Source organism: Hemitrygon akajei, unplaced genomic scaffold (genome assembly GCF_048418815.1).
Source record: "Hemitrygon akajei unplaced genomic scaffold, sHemAka1.3 Scf000047, whole genome shotgun sequence".
Lineage (NCBI taxonomy): Eukaryota > Metazoa > Chordata > Chondrichthyes > Myliobatiformes > Dasyatidae > Hemitrygon > Hemitrygon akajei.
This window is the reverse complement of record NW_027331933.1, coordinates 6,483,565-6,508,695: the sequence shown is the minus strand read 5'-3', so window position 1 is coordinate 6,508,695 and position 25,131 is coordinate 6,483,565. Positions and strand designations below refer to the sequence as shown.

The 25,131-nt window shown below is 50.9% G+C and overlaps 2 non-coding genes across 2 annotated transcripts; one reads left to right on the top strand and one right to left on the bottom strand.

Annotated features, from left to right (window-relative positions):
- Positions 1-18,046: 18,046 nt before the first annotated feature.
- Positions 18,047-18,135, bottom strand: trnar-ucg (transfer RNA arginine (anticodon UCG)). Its single transcript is given in 2 exon segments — positions 18,047-18,082; positions 18,099-18,135. It is a non-coding gene; the product is annotated as a tRNA-Arg (tRNA).
- Positions 18,136-20,440: 2,305 nt separating this feature from the next.
- trnas-gcu (transfer RNA serine (anticodon GCU)) lies at positions 20,441-20,521 on the top strand. Its single transcript has one exon. It is a non-coding gene; the product is annotated as a tRNA-Ser (tRNA).
- Positions 20,522-25,131: the final 4,610 nt, after the last annotated feature.

Sequence of the window (25,131 nt, the reverse complement as noted above, 5' to 3'; positions counted from 1 at the left end):
TATCACAGAAACCCAAGGAGAGACACAGAGTGAATCTCCCTCTGCATCGTATTATTCCACACTCCTGTGGTCAGACACAGAGTGAATCTCCCTCTGCATCATACCATCCCACACTTCTGCTGTCAGACACAGAGTGAATATCCGTCAAAACTATCCCATCAGACACTCCCGGCGTCACATATAGATTGAATCTCCCTCCACACTGTCCCATCACACACTCCTGGGGTCATTTACAGAGAGAAACTACCTACTCACCATCCCATCACACTCCCTCCATGTTAGATACAGAGTGAATCTCCCTCCCCTCCGTACCACCACACATTCCCAGCGTCAGACACATAGTTAATCTCCCCCCTCAACATCCCATCACACTCTCTCGGGCTCTGAGACAGTATGAAGCTCCCTCCACATCGACCCATTACACACACACAGGGTAAGACTTAAAGAGATGTTCCCTCCAATTCTCCCATTAGACACACCCTGGGTCACACACAGATTGAATCTCCCTCCACGCTCTCACATCACACACTCATGGGGTCAGATACAGAGAGAAACAACCTCCTCACCATCCCATCACACTCCCTCCGTGTTAGATACAGAGTGAATCTCCCTCCCCTCCATCCCACCACACACTCCCAGAGTCAGACACATAGTTAATCTCCCCCCTCAACATCCCATCACACTCTCTCGGGGTCTGAGACAGTATGAAGCTCCCTGCACATCGACCCATTACACACACACACACAGGGTAAGACTCAGAGAGAAGTTTCCTCCAATTCTCCCATTAGACACTCCCGGGGTCACACACAGATTGAATCTCCCTCCGGAGTGTCCCATCACGCACTCCTGGGGTCAGACACAGATTGAATGTCCCACCACACTGTCCCATCATACACTTCTGGGTCAGACACAGAGTGAAGCTCCCTCGAAACCATCCCTTCAGGCATTCCAGGGTAGTCACAGAGTGAATGTCCCTCCGCACAGTCACAGCACACAGTCCCGTGGTGAGACACAGAGTGAATCTCTCTCTGCATCATACCATCCCACACTCCCGGGGTCAGATACAGAGAGATGCTCCCTCCACACCATCCCATCACACTCCCTCCGAGTCAGAGACAGAGAGAATCTCCCTCCCCTCTGTCCCATCACACACTTCCAGAGTTAGACACAGAGTGAATCTCCCTCGACACCATCCCATCACACACTCCCGGGGTGAGAATCAGACTGAAACTCTCTCCACACCGTCCTATCACAGACACCCAGGGTAAGACACAGAGTGAATCACCCTCTGCATCGTACCATCCCACACCCCTGGGGTCAGACACAAAGTGAAGATCCGTCAAAACCATCCCATCAGACACTCCCGGCGTCACATATAGATTGAATCTCCCTCCACACTGTCCCTTCACACACTGCTGGGTTCAGATACAGAGAGAAACGACCTCCTCACCAGCTCATCACACTCCCTCCGTATTAGATACAGAGTGAAACTCCCTCCCCTCCGTCCCACCACACACTCCCAGAGTCAGACACATAGTTAATATCCCCCTCAACATCCCATCACACTCTCTCGGGGTCTGAGACAGTATGAAGCTCCCTCCACATCGACCCATTACACACACCCAGGTTAAGACTCAGAGAGAATTTCCCTCCAATTCTCCCATTAGACACTCCCGGGGTCACACACAGATTGAATCTCCCGCCACACTGCCCCATCACACACTTCGGGGGTGAGATACAGTTTGAAGATCCCTCGAAACCATCCCATCAGACATTCCGGGGGTCAGACACAGAGTGAATCACCCTCGACATCATAACAACACACAGTCCCGGAGTGAGACCCAGAGTTAATCTCCCTCTGCATCGTCCCATTATATACACCCGGGATCAGACTCAGAGAGAACTTCCTTCCACTTCTCCCATCACACCCTCCCGGGGTCACATAGAGATTGAATCTCCCTCCACACTGTCTCATTACACACTTCTGGGTCAGACACAGAGTGAATCTCCCTTTGCATCGTCCCATCACACACTCCCAGGGTCAGACACAGAGTGAAGCTCCGTCGAAACCATCCCATCAAACACTCCCGGGGTGAGAAACAGAGTGAAACTCTCTCCACACCGTCCTATCACAGACACCCTGGGAGAGAGACAGAGTGAATCTCCCTCTGCATCGTACCATTCCACACTGCTTCTATCAGACACAGAGTGAAAATCCGTCAAAACCATCCCATCAGATAATCCCGGGGTCAGAAACAGCGTGAATATCCCTGTACACTGTAACAAAACACGCTCCTGTGGTGAGACACAGAATCAATCTCCCTCTAAATTGTCCTATCACACACACCCGGGATCAGACTCAGAGAGAAGTTCCCTCCACTTCTCGCATCACACACTCCCTGGTCACACACAGATTGAATCTCCCTCCACACTGTCCCATCACACACTTCTGGGTCAGACACAGAGTGAAGCTCCCTCGAAACCATCCCTTCAGACACTCCCAGGGCAGTCACAGTGACAGAGTGAATGTCCCTCGACACAGTCACAACACACACACCCGAGAAGAGACATAGAGAGAACTTCTTTCCACTTCTCCCATAACATACTCCCAGGGTCACACACAGAGTGAATCTTCCTACACACTGTCCCTTCACACACTCACGTGATGAGACACGAAGTGAATCTCCCTCCAGACTGTCCCATCACACACTCCCAGGGTCAGACACAATTTGAATTTCCCACCACACTGTCCCATCACACACTTCTGGGTCAGACACAGATTGAATCTCCCTCCGCAGTGTCCCATCACGCACTCCTGGGGTCAGAAACAGATTGAATGTCCCACCACACTGTCCCATCACATACTTCTTGGTCAGACACAGAGTGAAGCTCCCTCGAAACCATCCCTTCAGGCATTCCAGGGTAGTCACAGAGTGAATGTCCCTCCGCACAGTCACAGCACACAGTCCCGTGGTGAGACACAGAGTGAATCTCTCTCTGCATCATACCATCCCACACTCCCGGGGTCAGATACAGAGTGATGCTCCCTCCACACCTTCCCATCACACTCCCTCCGAGTCAGAGACAGAGAGAATCTCCCTCCCCTCTGTCCCATCACACACTTCCGGAGTCAGACACAGAGTGAAGCTCCCTCCCCTCTGTCCCTTCACACACTCCCGGGGTGAGAAACGGAGTGAAACTCTCTCCATACCGTCCTATCACAGAAACCCAAGGAGAGACACAGAGTGAATCTCCCTCTGCATCGTATTATTCCACACTCCTGTGGTCAGACACAGAGTGAATCTCCCTCTGCATCATACCATCCCACACTTCTGCTGTCAGACACAGAGTGAATATCCGTCAAAACCATCCCATCAGACACTCCCGGCGTCACATATAGATTGAATCTCCCTCCACACTGTCCCATCACACACTCCCGGGGTCAGATACAGAGAGAAACGACCTCCTCACCATCCCATCACACTCCCTCCGTGTTAGATACAGAGTGAATCTCCCTCCCCTCCGTCCCAGCACACACTCCCAGAGTCAGACACATAGTTAATCTCCCCCCTCAGCATCCCATCACACTCTCTCGGGGTCTGAGACAGTATGAATTTCCCTCCACATCGACGGATTACACACACGCACAGTGTAAGACTCAAAGAGATGTTTCCTCCAATTCTCCCATTAGACACACCCGGGGTCAGACACAGAGAGGAGCTGTTCTGATTGCGCTGGGAGAAATCGGGGAAAAACTGCTTTATGAAGGTCTTGAATTACTTGGAAATTGGTTTGAAACGTCTCTGGAACATCTAAGTGAGCGGCCAGTTTAGTGTGGAAGCTTCGTTTGGAGTTTTTCTGCCAGTTTGGACGGGGTTCGTTGACGGCTGCGAACTGCGTATCACCCTGCTGTGGCCGCTGGCAACTCGCCAGGAAGCCGGGTCGCTCCAAAAACCGGAGACAAACGCCGTTGTTCCCCCACTGACATCGGGACAACCTCCTTCCATCTCTATCGTCGGGACTCACGTTCGGTGTAGGAGCCGAAACATCGTTTGAGACGTCTCGATTTCTCACGGCCTGGAAGTCCTGCAGGACTAACGGAGCCTTTCCTGGCGTTGGAATTTCTGGCACTGAGCCAGCAAGGTACTGTCGAGTACAAACTTTTCCCGCCAGTTACTCAACTCGCTCCAGGACTGTATAAGCAGCACCACCACCGTATCATTCTCGATTCGGACACAGAGGTAACATGCCGGACCGGTCTACAGGGAGTCGCAAGCCTTCGGGGAGTTATGCCAAGGCGGCTGCCTCTCCAGCCTCGGACAACGCCCTGTTTTGGTCGGTGAAAGTGGAACGCGGGGTGCAATGTATTTTGCGTCCTGGAACTACCCTGGAAAAGTGCGCGGAGGCTATGGAGGACTTGTTGGGGAGAAATGGTGTTTTGGCCACTGAGAAAGAGTTCGGGAAGGCAGTGTTTTATCTGAGGAATGATGAGTTGGTGCATCGGGCCCTCAGTAGGGGGATCACGGTGGAAAACATCTTTTTACAGACGGAGCTAGTGACAGCTCCCACACAACGCATCGTCCTCGGTCACGTAAAGCCTTTCATCCCCAACGAGGAACTGCTTCCCGCACTAGCACGCTTCGGACAAGTAAGGTCAGAAATAACTGCCATCAGGCACAAATTCAGGAGACGCACCCTCCGTACCGTAATCTCTTTCCGGCGACAGGTATTCATGCAGTTGGAAAGGGAGGACGAAGTTGAGGGCCGGTTTACTGTCGTGCACGAGGGGGTAGATTATCAGGTGTATTGGAGCTCTGAGCGCCCACGGTGCCATACGTGCGGAGAGGGGGGCACTTTCGGAGGGACTGTCCTCGCACCCGAAAACCCAGGGAGTCCCCTTCGGGAGCTAGTGCCCCAACTACCTCCGCTCCTGATCCCATTCCTGCTCCTACACCTGTGCCGGCCCCTGCTCCTGCCCCTGACCCTGTCTCTACCCCTGTCCCTATTCCTACGTCTGTTCCAGTCTCTGCTCCTGCCCCTGTCTCTAACCCTGTCCCTATTACTACGTCTGTTCCAGTCTCTGTTCCTGCCCCTGACCCTGTCTCTAACCCTGTCCCTATTCCTACGTCTGTTCCAGTCTCTGCTCCTACCCCTGTGGTTCAGGTGAGTGTTCCTGAGGCTACGTGCAGGGAGGTTCAGGCGAGGGACGGGGTGGAGCCTGTGCGGGGAAGGAAAGTGAGGAAGAAATCCAAACACATGAAGAAGTCGGCCCCCGAGACCGCAGAGCTCACGCCCATTTGCCCTAAAGAGCAGCGGGAGGCTCGGGGAAGTGCACAGTCGGACGGGGTGATGGAAGCGGAGAGTAACGCTCCATCGGTGAATCCCGCACCTGTGTGCTCCTCCGGCTTGAAGAGGAGAAGGGAATGTTCCCCCAAGAGGGCAGAGAGTGTAGATGAGGGGGAGTCCCAGAAAGGGGTGGGAATCCGGATGGAGGAAGTTCTAACCCTGAATCCCCAGATGTAGCCACCAGTCCTGTGGTAGGTGGTGTGGTTGTGCAGGAAGCTAGTGCTAGGCCTGTTGGCACAACTAAAACAGACCTGGAGCCCTCCACCCAGGACTGAGCAGTAAGCGCCTCCCTGGAGGCAAGTGTATTAAACAGTATGAGCGGAGAGGAGACCAGGCTCTCTCACTGTCAGCATCAGGCTGCCGGTGAATCCCTTGGACCAGAGCTGCTGGGGTCCCCTTCATGGTTGTCTCCTGGGGAGGGTGACATAACCTGCATGCCGACCCCATCAACTAATGGCCTGTAGGGAGTCCCTGGGGATTTTCCCTCCATCGTCGTAACTGTGGATAAGACTGATGCGATGGTGGAGTGGGAAGGTATGAGTGAGGTACCCGCTGCGCAGTGTGGGTTACAGGGGCAGCCACCTTATACAACACACGAGGAGGAAGATGGAGGTTCTGTCTGCAGTGAGGGGTTGGAGGGAGATTCCTTTGATAGCGAGACAATGGACACCGTCACCGCTCCTGAGAAATCCCCATTGATACCTGTGGAGGAGATTAGAAAGTTTATTCACTCCTCCGTGGGTGCAAAGCATCGGCCTAAACTAGCCTCGCTTCGCTGGCCTAGCATGCCGAGGCTGGTGAAGTCCCTGCGAGTCATCCTCGGACGGAAGGGGAAGGGGAAGAGGAATTCTGTGTCGGGGAATGACAGACGGCAGCTGAAATCCTTCCTGGATGACCTGGTGAGGGACATTAGGGTGAAAAGCAGCCTCTCTCCTTCGGGAGATGGTGGGTCACAGGGTAGCGATGGTAGCTGTTGGACCCGGAAAGCAAAGAATATTCTTGGTTTTCTTAGGGTTAGTGCGGCTGAGCGCGCCACCGCTCTCAGTGGGAAGGGTACTGGCGCTGAAGTCTAGTCTTAATGTAAACGGTAGCAGGGGCTCTCTCCGCAGATATAACAATCTCTCAGTCTTCAGGGTTGGGAGATAGGCGGTGAGTTTCCTGCAGGAAACCCATACCAACCCGGGAGAATAGTCCGCTTGGCTCCTGGAGTGGCAGGGAGGGGTCTACATGAGTCACCTTAGCTCCATCTCTAGCGGGGTGGCGATTCTGTTGGCCCCAGACTTTCGGCCAGAAATCGTAGGAGTCCAAGATGTTGTGCCCGGCCGTCTGCTCCACCTGGCTGTGCGCCTCGATGGAGTACCGCTGCATTTTATCAACGCGTATGCTCCGAGGCGCGGGGTGATGCAGACGCGCCTATTCTGTCAGCTGTCCACCTTGCTGAGTTCCATCGATCCTGGGGACTGCGTCATCCTCGGGGGAGACTTCAACTGTACCCTCGAGGTGGAGGACCGCTCGGGTCTCTAACGCGACCCAGCATCGGCGAAAAAGTTAAAGGAGATAGTCGGCTCCTTTGACTTGGTGGACAGCTGGCGGAATGTTCACCCCGACTCTAGCGCCTTCTCCAGAAGATCTAGAGAGGGGGGTTCCCGGATAGACCGCCTGTATATCTCTCGGGCTTATGTCTCTCGCGTGTCGGCGTCCTCCATGCGGCCGGTGTCGTGCTCGGATCATCACCTTGTGTGGATGGAATTTACTCCTCTGCACCCTCGGGTGGGATCTGGGTATTGGCACTTTAACAACCGGCTGCTGGAGGACAGCCGATTCCGGGATTCATTCCGAGCGTTCTGGTCCACCTGGAGAGAGAGACGGAGAGAGTTCTGCTCCCTACGGCTGTGGTGGGATGTGGACAAAGCCCACATCCGGTTTTTATTCGGGGAGTACACTAGGGGGTCGACAAAGAGGCAGGGCTCTGAGATTGAGTGGCATGAGAGAGCGTTGCTTGACCTAGAGCCCCGTCTAGGTCCGACCGCTGGAGACCAACAGCTGTGGCAGGAATACCAGGAGAAGAAGGACGCACTCAGGAATCTGCAGCTTCAGCAGTCTCGAGGCGCATATGTGAGGTCCCGGATCCAAATGCTGCAAGATTTGGACCGCGGCTCACCCTTCTTCTACTCGTTGGAGAAGTGGCGGGGAGTTCAAAAGCAGCTGGTGGAGCTACTGGCTGCTGACGGCTCCTCCATCACGGACCCCGACGAAATTATCAAAGAAGTCCGCACTTTCTATCGGTCCTTATTCTCACCAGATCCGTCAAATGCGGGGCGTGCAGTGAGGTCTGGGAAGATTTGCCAAAGGTCAGCCCAGAGGACGCAGCGCGTCTGGACGCTCCCCTGACTCGGGAGGAGCTGTCTACTGCCCTTCGGCAACTCCGGAGGGTTAAGTCCCCTGGCTTAGATGGTCTGAGTGTAGAGTTTTATCAGGCTTTTTGGAAGGTCCAGAGGGATGATTACATCCTTGTTCTAGGGGAGAGCCTGGCCACCGGGGAAATGCCCCTCTCATGGCGGCGAGTTGTCGTGGTCCTACTGCCCAAGAAGGGGGACCTCCGCCTGCTAAAGTACTGGCACCCGGTCTCCCTCTTGTGCGCGGACTACAGGATCTTCGCCCGGGCAACGGCCAACCGCCTTGGGTCAGTACTGAGACAGGTGATCCATCCTGACCAATCTTACACGGTCCCGGGCCGCTCCATCCAGGACAATGTCCACCTAGTACGGGACCTGATCCACCTGCAGCAGGAGACTGGGTCCCGGGTAGCGTTTCATTCCCTTGACCAGGAGAAGGCGTTTGACCGGGTAGACCACAGTTTCCTGGTGGGCACTCTGGAGGCCTTTGGGATCGGACCACATTTTGTGGCCCGAGTTCGGCTCCTATACTCTGCCGCGCAGTGCCTTATTAAGGTCAATGGATAACTGGCAGCGCCCATTCCCTTCAGGAGAGGAGAACGTCAAGGGTGCCCCATTTCCGGTCAATTGTACGCGATCTGTGTCGAGCCATTCCTGAGCCTTCTTCGGCGAAGGCTGACAGGCCTGGATCTGTGTGAACCGGACATGGAGGTCGTCCTCTCGGCCTACGCCGACGACGTACTCCTCATGATGACAGATCCCAATGACCTGCGGAGGCTGCGCGAGTGCCAAGAAGTTTTCTCGGCAGCATCCTCCGCTAGGATCAACTGGGCGAAATTTTCCGGACTCTTAGCGTGTCAGTGGTAGGTGGACTCCCTGCCGGAGGAAATGAGGGCTTTTGAGAGGAGTACTAGGCGTCTCCTCTATCTGGGAGTCTACCTGAGTCCTTCTGGGGAGACCTGGCTGGCGAACTGGCAGGACCTGGAGACGAAAGTCATGGTCCGGCTGGGGCGCTGGTCAGGCCTTCTTAGAGTGCTTTCCTATCGAGGCAGGGTGGTGGTCATAAACCAGCTGATGGCCTCCATGTTGTGGTATCGGATGGTCACCTTTGCCCCTCCTGCCCCGGTTGTTGCGAGAATGCACAGGAAGTTAGTGGACTTCTTCTGGGGCAACAGGAAGCACTGGGTCTCTGCAGCGGCCTTGAGTCTCCCAGTGGGAGAGGGCGGACAGTCGCTGGTGTGCGTTCGAACGCGACTGGCGGCTCTCCGCCTCAGGACTCTGCAGAGATTCCTGGACGCCGAGCACTCTCCCAGGTGGCACGTATTGGCGACTTTCTTCCTCCAGAGGGGCTGCTGTCTTCACGAAGACATGCGGCTACCACCGGCGGGCGTCAGCCGTACTGCTTTGCGGAGTCTGCCCGGCTTCTATCAGGACCTACTGAGAGTCTGGAACATGGTCGCCTCAGGCCGGGAATCCCCTCCTCTGGCGGAGGGCGAGGTCCTGGCGGACCCTTGCCCTACCTCAGTGGATGTCGTTGTGGCTCAGGTGTGTGGACCGACTCAGGCCAAGCTGCTTGTCTGGTCCAGGCCCCGCAATCTTCTCCGGAAGCCGTGTCCACACAACTTGAGCCGTCTCTCATTGATAACCACAGTCCCATTCAGGGATGCAAGTAGGAGGTATTTGTATGGGCTGCTGCTCCACACCCTCCACGTCCTTGCCCTTGTCCACAGTCCCGACATGCCATGGCGGTCGGTCTTTCCACCCGGAGGTGAGGAGGGTCCCCACTGGAAATCCCTTTACGAGGGGGTTCTTCCCATGAACCTAAGGGATCTCGGCTGGAGGGTGCTGCATAGAGCGGTGCCCTGCAATAAGTTCTTCAGTTTGTACATGGATCTCCCACCCACATGCCACTTCTGCGGGCTGAAGGAGACCGTGTACCACATGTACATGGAGTGTACGAGGCTGCAGCCTCTTTTTGCATATTTGCGTGGGCTGCTTCTCGCCTTCTGGTTACATTTTAGCTCCACCCTACTTATATCAAGTAAGGAGGGGGGCATGGAGGGATGAGGATGTCCTTGTAAACTTGCCTCTCTGGCTGGCAAAATCCGCCATTCAAGGGTCTTGGAAACGGGTGGCGGGAGGATCTCCCCGGGCAGACTGCCTGGCAATGTTTAGGGGGTATGTTCGTGCCCGGGAAAATATTGAAAAAGAACACGCGCAGTCCACGGCGACCTTAGAGGAGTTTCGAGACCGTTGAGCTCCGCGAGGTGTAAATACCATCATGGATAGAGATGGCTGCATTCTGGTGTAATGTCTGTTGTCGATAATTGTGTTTGCCACTGTTTTGTATATATTGTATAGCACCGATATTTGTAATAATGGATTTCATTCAAAAAAAGGGGTCAGACACAGAGTGGAGCTGTTCTGATTGCGCTGGGAGAAATCGAGGAAAAACTGCTGTATGAAGGTCGTGAGTTACTTGGAGTTGGTTTGAAACGTCTCTTGAACATCTTAATGAGCGGCTGGGTTAGTGTGGAAGCTTCGTTTGGAGTTTTTCTGCCAGTTTGGACGGAGTTCGTTGACGGTTGCGAACTGCGTAGCACCCTGCTGTGGCCGTTGGCAACTCGCCAGGAAGCCGGGTCGCTCCAAAAACCGGAGACAAACGCCGTTGTTCCCCCACTGACATCGGGACAACCTCCTTCCATCTCTATCGTCGGGACTCACGTTCGGTGTAGGAGCCGAAACATCGTTTGAGACGTCTCGATTTCTCACGGCCTGGAAGTCCTGCAGGACTAACGGAGCCTTTCCTGGCGTTGGAATTTCTGGCACTGAGCCAGCAAGGTACTGTCGAGTACAAACTTTTCCGGCCAGTTGCTCAACTCGCTCCAGGACTGTATAAGCAGCACCACCACCGTATCATTCTCGATTCGGACACAAAAGCAACATGCCGGACCGGTCTACAGGGAGTCGCAGGCCTTCGGGGAGTTATGCAAAGGCTGCTGCCTCTCCAGCCTCGGACAACGCCCTGTTTCGGTCGGTGAAAGTGGAACGCGGGGTCCAATGTATTTTGCGTCCTGGAACTACCCTGGAAAAGTGCGCGGAGGCTATGGAGGACTTGTAGGGGAGAGATGGTGTTTTGGCCACTGAGAAAGAGTTCGGGAAGGCAGTGTTTTATCTGAGGAATGATGAGTTGGTGCATCGGGCCCTCAGTAGTGGGATCACGGTGGAGAACATCTTTTTACAGATGGAGCTGATAAATGCTCCCACACAACGCATCGTCCTCGGTCACGTAAAGCCTTTCATTCCCAACGAGGACCTGCTTCCCGCACTAGCACGCTTGGGGCAAGTACGGTCAGAAATAACTGCCATCAGGCACAAATTCAGGAGACGCACCCTGCGTACCGCAATCTCTTTCCGGCGACAGGTATTCATGAAACTGGAAAAGGAGGACGAAGTTGAGGGCCGGTTTACTGTCCGGCACGAGGGGATAGATTATCAGGTGTATTGGAGCTCTGAGCGGCCACGGTGCCTTGCGTGCGGGGAGGTGGGGCACTTTCAGAGAGTCCACCGGGAATCATTGCCCCAGCTAGCTCTGCCCCGATTCCATTCCTGCTCCTACGCCTGTGCCTGCCCCTGCTCCTTCCCCTGACCCTGTCTCTACCCCTGTCCCTATTAATACGTCTGTTCCAGTCCCTACTCCTACCTCTGTGGTTCAGGCGGGTGATCCTGAGGCTACGTGCAGGGAGGTTCAGGCGAGGGACGGGGTGGATCCTGCGCTGGGCAAAAAAGCGAAAAAGAAATCCAAACACTTTGAGAAGTCGGCCCCCGAGACCGTAGAGCTCACGCCCATTTGCCCTGAAGTGGAACGGGAGGCACGGGGATGTGCACAGTTGGGCGGGTTTATGGAAGCGGAAAGTACCGCTCCATCGGTGAATCCCGCACCTGTGTGCTCCTCCGGCTTGAAGAGGAGAAGGGAATGTTCCCCAAGAGGGCAGGGAATGTGGATGCGGGGGTGTCCCAGGAAGAGGTGGGAATCTGGGTGGATGTTGATTCTAACCCCGAATCCCCAGATGTGGCTTCCCAATCTGTGTCAGGTATTTGGCTGAGGGACCAAATTCAACATTTCCAATTCTGTTATTGACGCAAAATGGATATTAACGTATTGATCATGACACAAATATATTTATATATTGATTACGACACAGATGTATATTCATCTATTGTAAATTATGTAAAACCTATGTTCCCATATTGTTACTGACATGTGTTACCGCTCATCCCCTTTTGTTCTGCTCCTAAAACATATTTCAATATTGTCACTGACAGAGAATTGTATAATTTATGTTCCGTGTGTTATCTGAATGTACTTGCCTGTGATGCTGCCACAAGTCAGTGTTTCTCTGTCCCGTACTTGTGCACTTGGCAATAAATTCAAGAGGACCTGAGAAATCTCAGTGAGATTTGATTAGTGTTGATCATAAGACCATCAGACAGAGGAGCAGAATTAGGCCACCCGGCCATCAAGTCTGCTCCATCATTCAACATGGTTAATCCTTTCTTTCCCCTCCTCAACCCCAGTTCCCAGCCTTCTCCCCGTAACCTTTGATGCCATGTCCGATCAAGAAGCGATCAACCTGTCTTGCACAGCTGCCCGTGGCAAGAAATTCCACAAATTCACCACCTTTTGGCTAAAGACATTTTTCGAATCTCTGTTTTGAAAGTTCTCCCCTCTATCCTGAGTCTGTGCCCTTTTGTGCTGGACTCTCCCTCCATGGGAAACATCCTTTCCACATCTACTCTCTCTAGTCCTTTCAGCATCCGACTAGTGTCAAGTCAAGTCAAGTCAAGTCATCTTTTATGGTCATTTCGATCATAACTGCTGGTACAGTACACAGGAAAAAGGAGACAACACTTTTCAGGACCATTGTGCAACATGAAACAATACAAAAACTACACTGAACTACGTAAAACAACGCAAAAAAAAAAACAAAAACAAACTACACCAGATTGCAGATCTACCCTGGACTGCATAAAGTGCACAAAACTGTGCAGGCTTTACAATAAATAATGAACAAGACAATAGGCACTGTAGAGGGCAGTACGTTGCTATCAGTTCAGTCAATGAGATCTCCCTCATCTTTCTGAATTTCAGTGAGTACAGACGCTAAGCCATCAAACGTTCATCGTATGATAACCCTTTCATTCCTGGAATCATCCTTGTGAAGCTTCTCTGGACGCTCTCCTCGGCACCTCGGTCGGTCAAATGTAAAGAGACAGTACACTGTCAAATGCAAGACCCTGAACTGTGTTGATGAGCAGAAGGATATTGATTTACAAATTCGCAGCTCCCTGAATATACCTACAGAGATTGATAAGGTTGTTAAGGAGGCAAATGGCATGGTTGCCTGTGTTAGTCGAGACACTGAATTAAAAAGCCAGGAAGTTACGTTGAAACTTTATAAAACTCTATAGCAGTATGTACAAATAATTCAGTGTCTGTGTATTGTCGCAGTGGCCACAGTCTGAGTGGACTGAGTGAGAGTGGTGATCTTCAGGCTTTAGTTTTTTGGGCTTCAACGAAGAGAGACTTCAATCAGAGAAAGAAAGAAAGAAATAGATAAATAAATAAATAAACAAACAGATAGATAGATAGATAGATAGATAGATAGATAGATAGATAGATAGATAGATAGATAGATAGATAGATAGATAGATAGATAGATAGATAGATAGATAGATAGATAGATAGATAAGTAAATAGAATCTCGAGGTAAGCTACATCTGATCAGTTAGGACAACAGAGAGTCCAGGCAGGATAGTTGAATACTCCTCTTCACCAATGTCGGGAGGCAGGGAGACCTCCACTGTTCCTGATGACTACAACTGCCAGAGGTGCATCCGGCTGCTGCTTCTAACAAACCGCGTTACGGAGCTGGAACTGGAACTGGATTAACTCCGGATAAATCGGGAGGCTGAGGGGAGGCAGCTAGGACAAATAAAGTGTTAGTTACACCCAAGGTGCAGGACACAGGAAACTGGGTGACCATCAGGAAGAGGAAAGGGGTTAAGGAGCCAGTGCAGAGTATCCCTGTGGCCAGACCCCCTCATCACTTTGGACACTGTTGTGGGGCGGTGATCTAACAGAGAGAAGCCACAGTGGCCGGGTCTGTGGCACTGTGTCTGCCTCTCTGACATGTTATCGGTTATGCAGACTCCTGCATATCAACCACTGATGAAGCTAGTCAAACGAGTTCAGAGGGAGATACAAACCTGACCAGAGGGAGGAACCCCGGCATTTCGGGGCGGTTTTTTAACCACGGACTGGATCATGTTCAGAGAGACGGCTACCTACGACGGACAGATCAACATCGATGAATATGCGAGATCTCTGAAGGGTATTGATGACGTCACCGTTATTCAAAATATCTACCTGACAACAAATCATGGCTAATGGCTGGCAATAGTCAGACAGACAGCCGGACAGCCAGACAGACATTATTGATCCCGAGGGAAATTGGGTTTCGTTACAGCCGCACCTACCAAGAGTAGTGAAGATTATAGCAATGTAAATCCATAAATAATTAAAGAATAATAATGTTAATCATGCCAAGTGGAAAAATAAGTCCAGGACCAGCCTATTAGCTCAGGGTGTCTGAAACTCCGACGGAGGAGTTGTAAAGTTTGATGGCCACAGGCAGGAATGACTTCCTTTGACGCTCAGAGTTGCATATCGGTGGAATGAGTCTCTGGCTAACAGTACATAATAGAATGGATGTGAGATCGGGATTCTGCCGTCATGTCGCGGGAATATGGCAGCTCTCATGTCTTTTCTGCTCAGTTTGATACACGGAACGACGTTCCGGGACCGAATGCACCCCGCCCCCCTCCATACACCCAAGGAACAGGCACTCCGTCTTGCCTGTTGATATGAACTGGGGTGAAGAGCAATGGCGGCGGCGGGTGTGCGTGAGGGAATGGGGAATGCGGGTCACGATCATATCAACCGGGTCCTTACTGAATAGCTGCTGCTGCGTGTTCATATATTTTTATTCAGATGTCCCCATGAACTATTTCGATTGGTGTCGTTCAGTACAGACAAGGTGGGACAAAGGGCATTTTTCTGTGTGTAATCTTCCATGTTCAGTGGTACTGACGAATTAAGTTAGTATTTGCCTTCCTCTTTGTTTATAATGAAGTTTTAAATAGTCGAGCAGAAAAAGTGAATCATGTTACATTCATGTAAATGTATTTACAAATTTCTAAATTTACCAACTTAGAAAGGGGCCAACGAATGGCAGGGGGAATTTAACTTGACAAGATGCTGGGCTTTGTAAAGTTAAGGCAAGGCAATTCTTGCATAGTAAATGGCAGGGTGCTGGCGAATTCGTAGTATTGGATGAACCAAGCCTGTGGAAGCATATTCGTTGTAACCGGTTATACACGTAGACAAGGCATTAGACTGGAAAGCATACCGGGAACGTTTCATAAGAATGTTACCTGGAACACCCGGTTTGAGTTATAAGGCGAGGTTGCGTAAACTGACAGATGTCTCCCTGCTGCACAGGACGCTGAGGGGTGGATTAACGAGATGTTTTATATCATGAGGGTCTGCAGCAGTGAGAGTGATGAGAAGGACTCTGCAGAGAGCAAAACCACAAAAACACAAAGTCTTACAGGTCGGCCTCCCTACCGAATATCTCAAGGAAATGCGATGCACGCTTCGAGGGATGCAACAGAACACTTCCCTGCTGAACAGCCGCTCTCTGTAGCAGCAGCAGAGACGAGAACAAATCTGCAGAGAGCCAGTCCCCGTCAACATAACACTTTCCAGCTGAGCAGCCGCTATCTGCAGCAGCGGCAGAGACGAGAGCAAATCTGCAGAGAGCCAGTCCCCGTCAACATAACACTTCCCAGCTGAGCAGCCACTATCTGCAGCAGCGGCAGAGACGAGAGCAAATCTGCAGAGAGCCAGTCCCCGTCGAGATAACGCGTTACAGGTGAGCAGACGCTGTCGGTAGCAGTGGTACCGAACGTGAGATGGATTCCGCAGAGAGCAAACTCACATGAACATGGAGTCTAACAGATTGGCAGCCGCTGTCTGCAGCACCGGTAGACATAGGAACGACTCAGCACGCAGCCGGTCCCCATAAAGCTGCCGGGTCAGTCAAAATCCCAGGCCGACTGCTCAGGCAGTGTGCACGCCAGAGTACTGACGTCATCATGGACATCTTCAAAATCTTACAGGCTGCCGTCCCCATATACATCAAATCAGCCGGTATGCTATGTGAGCAAACAAGAACACACACAAAATGTTCGTGGAACACAACGGGCCAGGCAGCATCGATAAGGAGAAGCACTGTCGACATTTCGGGCCGAGACCCTTCGTCCTGACGTTCACCAGCATTTTGTGTGTTGTTCTCCAGCTTTTTACCTCTTTCCCCAATCAGATCTTCCCTTCTCCAGACAACAACACACACAAAATGCCGGTGGGACACAGCGGGCCGGGCAGTATCGATAAGGAGAATCACTGTCGACACTTCGGGCCGAGACCCTTCGTCCTGACGTCCACCAGCATTTTGTGTGTTGTTCTCCAGCTTTTTACCTCTTTCCCCAATCAGATCTTCCCTTCTCCAGACAACAACACACACAAAATGCCGGTGGGACACAGCGGGCGCTGGCAGCATCAATAAGCAGAAGCACTGTCGACATTTCGGGCCGAGACCCTTCGTCAGTTTGAATTTCCAGCATCTGCAGATTTCCTCGTGTATGAGACGTCAGCATTCATTTTGTATGGACTACAAAATTAAATGCTGAGGCTTAATATAATCAGACAGCACATCGGGGATAATGAGCAATTTCGATCACCTTATCTAAGGAAGGATGCACGGCCATTGGAAAGGTGCCCGGGAAAGCACACGGCAATTATCCCGAAATTAAAGGGTTAACGTGCGGGAAGCGTTTGATAAATGTTGGGTGATATCACTAAAAATTACAGAATATTGAGAGACTTTGAGAGTGTGGATGTGGTGGAAATAATTCACATAGTGGGGAAAGTCTAGGATCAGACGGCACTGCCTCAGAATACAAGGGCTTCCCTTTAGAAGAAAGATGAGGAGAAATTTCTGCCATCTCAGTGGTGAGTCTGTGGAACCCATTGCTATGGACGGCTGCAGAGGCGGAGTCATTGGCTGTTTATAAAGCTAAAGTTGGTAGTTTTCTGATCAGTCAGGGTGTCAAAGGTTACGGCAGAAGGCAGGAAAATGGGGGTTGAGGGAAATAATAAAGCATGCAACAGTAAGCACCCCCCCCCCCGCCACGTTTCAGGAAAAAGCATCAGCGCCCACCACCCACCAAATAAGCAATAGCAAAGTCCCCAAAGAGAGATGTGCCCAAAGGTGAGAGAGCTTTACCGGATATGTACTGAGCCGAACCCACCACAGACTGTAGGAACTCACATTCAAAGGCATTGAATGAAGCCATGCCGAATTTCCGCAAACTCCTAAGAAAACAGAGGCGCCGTCGTGCTTTCTTAACAATTGCACGTGATGGGTCCAGGACAGATCCCTGAAATAGTTGCACCCACAAATTTAAAGTTGCTGACCCTCTCTCGTCCTCCGAAGAGGACTGGCTTATGGACCTCTGGTTTCTCCTTCCTTTTGACTTACTTGCATGGAGTGAGACGTGGGGCAGGGTGGAAGTTGCAGACAAAGCTGATGCAATTGTCAAGCTCAGCACGACTGCAGGAAGCGGCAGCAATGCATTGGTCGACGTAGCGGTGGGAGCGTTGGGGTGCATTACCGGCGAAGGTTTGGTACATGGACTGTTTTACGAAAATGCAGATGTATCTGGGTCCTATGCGAGTTCCATGGATACCCATTGAACTTAGAGTAAGTGGGAGGAGCTGGAGGACAAACTGTTGAGGTGAGGACCGGTTCTGCCAGACGGAGGATGGTGGTGACGAGGGGAATTGTTTTTTTTTTATATTTTGTGAAATAAGTGGAGAGCTTTAAGGCCCTTTTGATGGGGGGAACTGGACATCCATAGAGAAAATGAGACGGTCACGGCCAGAGAATATTAGTCAGTTGATGGAGAGCACTGAGAAGCCCCAAGGAATTGTTTATGAAAGTGCTTTCAGAAATACTGCAAAGACTAGACACATACTATTATAGGTTGCTTACAACGAAGACGAGGCATTACCTTTTCCCCGAGGGTGGTGTACCCGATTAATCCCCACGCGGAATTGAGACAACCATGTTGCAGGGAGTGACAGACAGAATGGAACCGAATCCGCCAGTTTGGCAAAACGACCGTGACAGGACTCGAACCTGTAATCTTCTGATGACTTCCAATCAAGCACCGAAGTCAGACGCCTTATCCATTAGGCCACACGGTCCTATTGCAGGAGAAATGTCAGGGGGGAAATGGGGAACTTGCTGACTGCTGCAAGTAGTTTCCCACGTGTAGACTGATTTCCCAACCGAGCTAAAAGTACTGGCAGGCAGTGTTTTCATCCCAGGTGAACATTCAGCCATTGTTTTCAATATCTCTACATTCATTCTGGCTTTGGGCTCTTCATTTAAATTCAATTATCTCTTTCTGTCACACAGAAAGGAATTCTCAAAAGCACACGTCACTGACTTTAGCGGCGGCGTTATACTCTGGGATTGGAATCCCAATTAGGATTGCATAAGCAGGGCCAGGAGTGAGTGGACGATCAGGGTCGATGCCATTCATTTGACAATTTCTGGGGAGCGGTTGTCAATGGTACCCAGCACAAAAAGTCTACCAGCCAGAAGGGGAACGGAAGAGGAAGGGAGAAACGGAGAGAGATGGAGAGATACAGGGGTGGTGGGAGGGGGGAGAGAGAGAGAGGAGAGGAGAAGAGAGAGAGAGAGAGAGAGAGAGAGAGGAGAGAGAGAGAGAGAGAGAGAGAGAGAGAGAGAGAGAGAGAGAGAGAGAGAGAGAGAGAGAGATGGAGAGAGAGAGAGAGAGAGAGAGAGAGAGAGAGAAATCGCAGGTTAGCTCTCTGGGGTTTACAGAAGATCCCGTTTGAGTTGGTCTGTCGGTCTGTCATTCTCCAGCTATCCCTTCCCATTGATGTATCTCCCTCTCCGTGTAGGTGGAGGTGTCTGAAAGCTACTGCCTGGTCTCTACAAGATAGGCGATAGTCCGCCACATTAAAACAGCAACCCCTTTGCTTGCTGTTCGATGGTACATTGAGAGTGTGGAAGGTGGAAAGTGCGTTCGGAGAGAATCAAATTCGACGAGGAGTAAGTGATGTAACGTAGAGCCGGATAATGTCTCGTCGGCAAGTAGAGATGAAAACGTCCGGGGGAGGCAGAGAGTTAGATCGGGTTGTCCAAGAATTAGAGGAGGATTTCGAGACGGGAGAAGTGATTATCAGTGCGGGGTTGAAAATTCGTTCAGAAAAGGTAGGGTCGGAAACGGAGGTCAATGTGAAGTACATATCACCTCCCAAACATCAGCTCGTCCCGAAAGTTTGAGAAGCTTCAACGCGTTGTGTATGTAAGTTTTTGTAGAAGTACATCACAGACGCGACACATAACATTATATGTTGCGTATAATGAAGACGTGATATTTCGCTCCGTTTCCCAGCAGGGCGGAGTAATCTGGTTAATCCCCGTGCGTGCAGTTGTTTCACATGAGGCAAATGTGCTGCAGAGAGTTGGTGACAGAATGGAACCAAAACAGTCAGGTTGGTAAAACGACCGTGATCGGACTCGAACCTGCAATCTTCTGATGACTTCGAATTCAGACGCCTTACCCATTAGGCCACACGATCGTCTTCAGCAAGAAATGCGAAACGTGCGAATTGCCGTCAGGCATTTCCGCGCGATGACTCATGAGCTGACCGATCTAAACGTAATTTTAAAACGCAGGTGTTTTCATCCCAGATGAACATTCGACTACGGTTGTTAATATCACTAAATTTTGGCAACTTTCGTTTAAATGTAATATTCTTGTTTCACTGGTTTCTCTTACCAAAAAATGCCATCCGTAAAGACGCACGCCACAGACTTTTGAGGCGGTCTTATATTCTGGGATTGGAATAAACAAAAAATGGTCCAATAAAATGAATTCGTCATTGATAGAGAGGGCGTGCTATCTTCTTCTATATTTCAGCCAGCACTTGCAGACGCCAGAACCGACCGGCCTGCGTTTGTGTCGGTGAAGGTTAGGACATTGGGATCTGCTGCCTCAGGCAGTGCTGGGTGCGCTTCAGTGTTTCTCTAGTTTAGTAGCTATCGGATTCTTACAATTGCCAATACACGAAAAGCCGTTTATTTTGGAGCCGGATGAGAATTAACTATAATATCCGTTTTCTTGAAGTCAGACAACATGATAAATAAGCCACTAGACGTATATTTACTTCGATACGGTGCTATCTCACTGTACAGCTCGAAACACGCTGTTTCTCAGAGTTACAGAGCACTGAATCGTTCAAATCTGGCATAGCACGGCTGGTAGCGGCTGAAATGCCAGTATAGCTAGTTCTGTTTTTGCTGTGGTTAGCATCTATCTCCGTAAGCCTTCCTTCCCCATGTCCATGAATTTCAATAAGCATTACAGGCAAACTAAATAGAGGTGGAATCTGAAAACAAATGTGTAGAACATAAGCGGAGATTTTACGTGCTGTGAAGAAGTTCATAACTTGGAACAGAAGAGACAGAAGAACAGACGATGTGGCCTAGAGGTTAAGGCGATGGACTGCTAATCCATTGTGCTTGCGCGCGTGGGTTCGAATCCCACCCTCGTCGCGACCTCTTTATCTGAGGAGCCATCGGTTGGAAAACATCCAGATCTACAGTGTTTACCAGATAGTTTGTTTTGTGAGTCATGAAAAATAATGTTCACAATTAGAATTAATGTTCAAATTTGCCCATAAAACAATAGCATTAGGAAAGGAATTAGACCGTTGAGACCATCGGGAATGGCTGATACATTATCCCTCTCAACCCCAATCTCCTACCTTCTCCTCGTCACACGTGACCCTCTTACTGATTATGGAACTGTCAATCACCTCTTTTAATACATCGATTGACGGCCTCCACGGCTATCTGTGGCAATAAATTCCACAAATTCCTAGCCATTTGGCTACAGAAGTCCTTCCTTATCTCTGTTCTAAATGGGCGTCCTTATATTCTGGGGTTGCTTCCTCTCTTCTTATACTTCTCCACGACCAGCAGCATCCTCTCTATGTCCACTATACCCAGGCCTTTCATAATCGATAAGTTTCAATGGCATCAGCGCGTCATTCTTCGAAACTACAGAGAGTACAAACTCATTAAACGCTCTTCATATTTCACCTTGAAATTCCCGGGATCATTCTCGCGAACGTCCTCTGGACCGCTTCCAATGCCAACATATTCGCTTTTGCATCAGCGAGCCAAACTGTTCACTATATTCCAACTGCGGTCTGACCAATGCCTTATAAAGATTCAGCATTACATCCTTCCTCCAAGGAGGAATACATTGGATGAGTGTAAATTGCATTGAGCGATGGGCGGAATTAAGCTGAAAGTCATCACTGTTGTTGAAATGGGCACTCGGGAGGCAGTCACGCACGGAGTTAAGATGGCCGGGGTCACTTACTTTAAAGAAGCTGGCAAGGAGGTACAAGGAGGGAGTGATACAAGGGTGGGAGTGACAACCCGAGTTAAAATGGCCGATAGGGTGGGTATGATTAATTGAAAATGATCACCATGGAGCCAGTTGCGTGTTGATTAAAATAGGAGCCAGGGATGGATTAAAGCCAGAATATAAAATTATCAGTGGGGAGGGAGTGACTCGCCGACATAACATTGTCACCAGGGAGGGAATGACTCGCGGACCCGGGAGGGAGGGATACACTATCAGCAAAGTGGAGGCCAGGAACGGAGTGTCAAACTGACAAGTCAGAAGTAATGGCGGGCCGACCGGAAATAGTCCCTGTCTCCTTTGTTATAATGGCCGACACGGAGGAAGAGACGGGCAGTCTTAAAGCAGCCAACAGGTAGGGAGAGACCCACCGGTATAAAATGGCCAAAACGGATGGAGTGGCACATTAATGGGCCGATTTAAATTGTTGACTGGGAGAGAGTAACGGACTGAACTAAAATGGCCGCTGATTCGCTTACATTTGTTGACGGGGCGAAAGTTCCTGTCAGAAAATGGAGACCAACGTGGATAATCCAATGGCAGAACGGGGAGGAGTGAAAGGACGGTTAGGTAGTGGAATTATAGGACAGTGAGGAGAGCGATAGTAGTGAGTGACTTATTCAATAGTTGAAGATGGGTGGGTGGTGAGAGTGCCTGCTTCCCAGATCAGCCGCTGGCTAGCATAAGATGGACGGGAGCAAATGGGAGAGGGAGGGAACGAGGGGATAATGGAGAGTGAGGAGTCGGTGACGCGGTCAGGGTGGATGGGACGGAGAGCTGAGCACCTGATCCCCTCCATGTTATTATTCCCTTTCCCCCTTTCTTCAGTGAGTCACTGCCCCACACTCACTGTCCCGTCACTCCTCACTCCGTCCCTTTACTCCTGAAACACTCGGCTCTCTGACCATTCCCTATCCTCTCTATCGCCGCCAAATTGTCCTGGCTGGTGCCCAGCGAGTTGCTCAAAGACGGAGGGAGGTTGCGAGTGGGGGAGCGAAAGTTCCCATCACAAAATATTCCCTATCCAGGATGAGGTACCGCCAGAGAGAGGGCGAGCGGTTGGGGAGGAAAATGACGGGACTGATGGAACGAGTAGGACAGTGGATGACAGAGGGATGTAGAGTTGGGAGAGAGGTGTGAAAGTTGGCAACACGCAATATCAGTCAACCAGCGAAAGATGTACAACATCGAAGTGGTGCGTGGATCGAGGGGCGTGGGAGGGTGGAGTTTTGCAAGTGACAGGCGCGGAGGAAAGTGACGACGGTGAACGTGAGGGAGTGACTCACCTATTGGTGGAGAGGTGGTTGAGAGGGTCGGCACTTCTTGTCACAAAATGGCTGCTTGCAAAAGTTTAGGCGGACAGCTGTGAGAGAGGAGGGCTATGGAAAGGGGAGTGGGGATGGGCTAGTTGGGATTGAATCAACAGGGAGAGGAATGTGCGGACGGTGAAAGTCTTTCTAAGATAGTAGGAGAATCCAGCCCAAATTGGCCGTCAGCCAGGATGAGATGGAAAGTGATAGAGAGCTTAGCAAGTGGACAGAGAGTGGAATTCTTCAGGAGTAACGGGACGCAGTGATGAGTGACAGGACAGTGAACGTGGGCAAGTGTCTCACTCAAAGGAGGACAAAGGCAATAATGGGGTGGAGGGAATCAGGAGTGACGGGACGGTGAGGTGGGGCAGTGACTAAGTAAGGGGGAATGGCAGTGGGGTGAAGCTAAGGTCAGATTTCCATCACAAAATGACCGCTGGCTGAGAATACGATGCACGACGAGTAAAGCCGAGCCGACGGTGACGGGATGGCGAGGGCGGAGTGGTCAACTCACAGCATGGTTGGATCTGGGGTGCGCAAGGGGAGGAAGGTGGTTACGAGGAGAGACCAGAATCCTTAACCGGTCTCCGAACCCCGCCCTACTATTTGGCTGCCCTTCTCACGCCATTTGCCTCAACTGCATCAGACTGTACGGTGGAGTGGGAGGGGATCGTCAGAGACTTCCGTCGAAGGCACGAGTGAAGGCGTGTATTCTGGAGAAGATGGAGACGAGGTCTGTAGTTCCGGACTGGTTGGCATGGGTGACGACAATCCACGGCAGGGAGACGCGGAACGGTCAGAGATTGCAGAGCAGAGTGGTGAAAAGGAAGGGGTGGAGAGAGGGGACAAGATGAGTACAACCATCATCACCCGGTGTCAGCCATCACCCCACCTCTCTCCCCCTTTCTCGCTTCCTCTCCACCGTCTCCTCCCCTCACCCCTTTCTTCACCACACCTCTCAGTTTTTTCTCTCCCTTTCTATCATCCCCTCTCTCTTCCATCTCTCTCCACATCACTCATTTGCATCTCTGCCCTCTTTCTCTCATCTCTCCCCACACACACCTCGTACACTGAAAAATCCTACTCACCACAGAAGCCTCTTCCGTGAATCATTCGATGTTCTTGCAATTGACGGTGGAGATGAGGACGGACATCATCAGCTCCTCGAAACAGCTTATCATAAAAGTCACCGTGACCACACTCACGGTCCCGTGAGAGAGAGAAAGAGGTCGGGAGAGGTTGGAGTGGGAGGGACTCGTCGTGGTGAATGGAGAAATGGATAGAATGAAACGCAGAGAGGGGCGGAATAGAGAGAGGTCGAGAGATACAGTAGGTGGAGAGCGAGCTGGGAGAGAGGAAGTTGGGAAAGGAGGGGGAGAGAGAGTGTGAGAAGGGTGAAAGTGAATGCTGAGACAGAGGTAGAGGAAGAGGGATAAGAAGACAAAGGGAGAATGGGGTTACAAGTGAGGAAGTGAGGGTTATAGAGGTGAGAGTGGAGTATCCCATCTACCGTGTGGGCGTTGTCAGACTGTCATGTGACTTCACGGGATGGGTCGATGTCGCCGGCTTCTCAATCTATCAATTCACGTTTGGCCTACAAATTCTGTGCGTGTGAGCGTGCTAATTTTTTTTCTGCGTGATTACGAGTCAAGCAGACCTGTTCGGCTGCACTGGATACGATTAATATTCTTACGTAAAACAATGGTGACGAGGATGCGATCTGTGACACTCGCTCTTTTAGAATCTATGTTCACATTTGAACAGTGGCCATAATTGGACAAGTTCAGTAACACTGTGTTTCACAGACAACGAGGTTTGCGTTGAAAAATTTGACTAGTTCTTCGCGGCAAACAATATCACTGAGCCAATCAAAAGGTTACTATCTTGCTCGATTTATGCAGACTGGAAACAAACAACATCGTCCGAAGTTTGATGAATCTCGATTTGCTTTCTTTGAAATTTTCTGAGGAACTTCTGAGATTAATTGTATCTCATTACAATCCTAAACCATTAGACTGTTGCGACGCACTTCCCAGCGCACTCGAACCGGCTTACAAAGTGGCGCGCGCCGGAATAGAGGCTGGTCCCAAAAAGGGCGCCAAGCCTGCTTCACCAGCAAGGGGAAAAACCCGCGCGCGGGACGGGACTGTGAATACGTGCCCCCTACAGCATTCCCGCCCGGGGAGAGCGGGATCAGGAAGACTTTAAAGCGAGTCCGCGAAGTTTGAATAAATCTCTTTTGCAACTGCAGCTCACCGACTGCGTGTCGTTATTTCAGCGCTGCATGTAGCACACCGCGAAAAGATATTGTGCATCGCGTTAGATTCAGCTCTCGTTTTCAGCTAGAAGATGAATCGTTAGCAACGTTTTTTGCTGAATTAAGAAAACTGACTGAACTTTGTGCTTACGTTGCTGTTCAA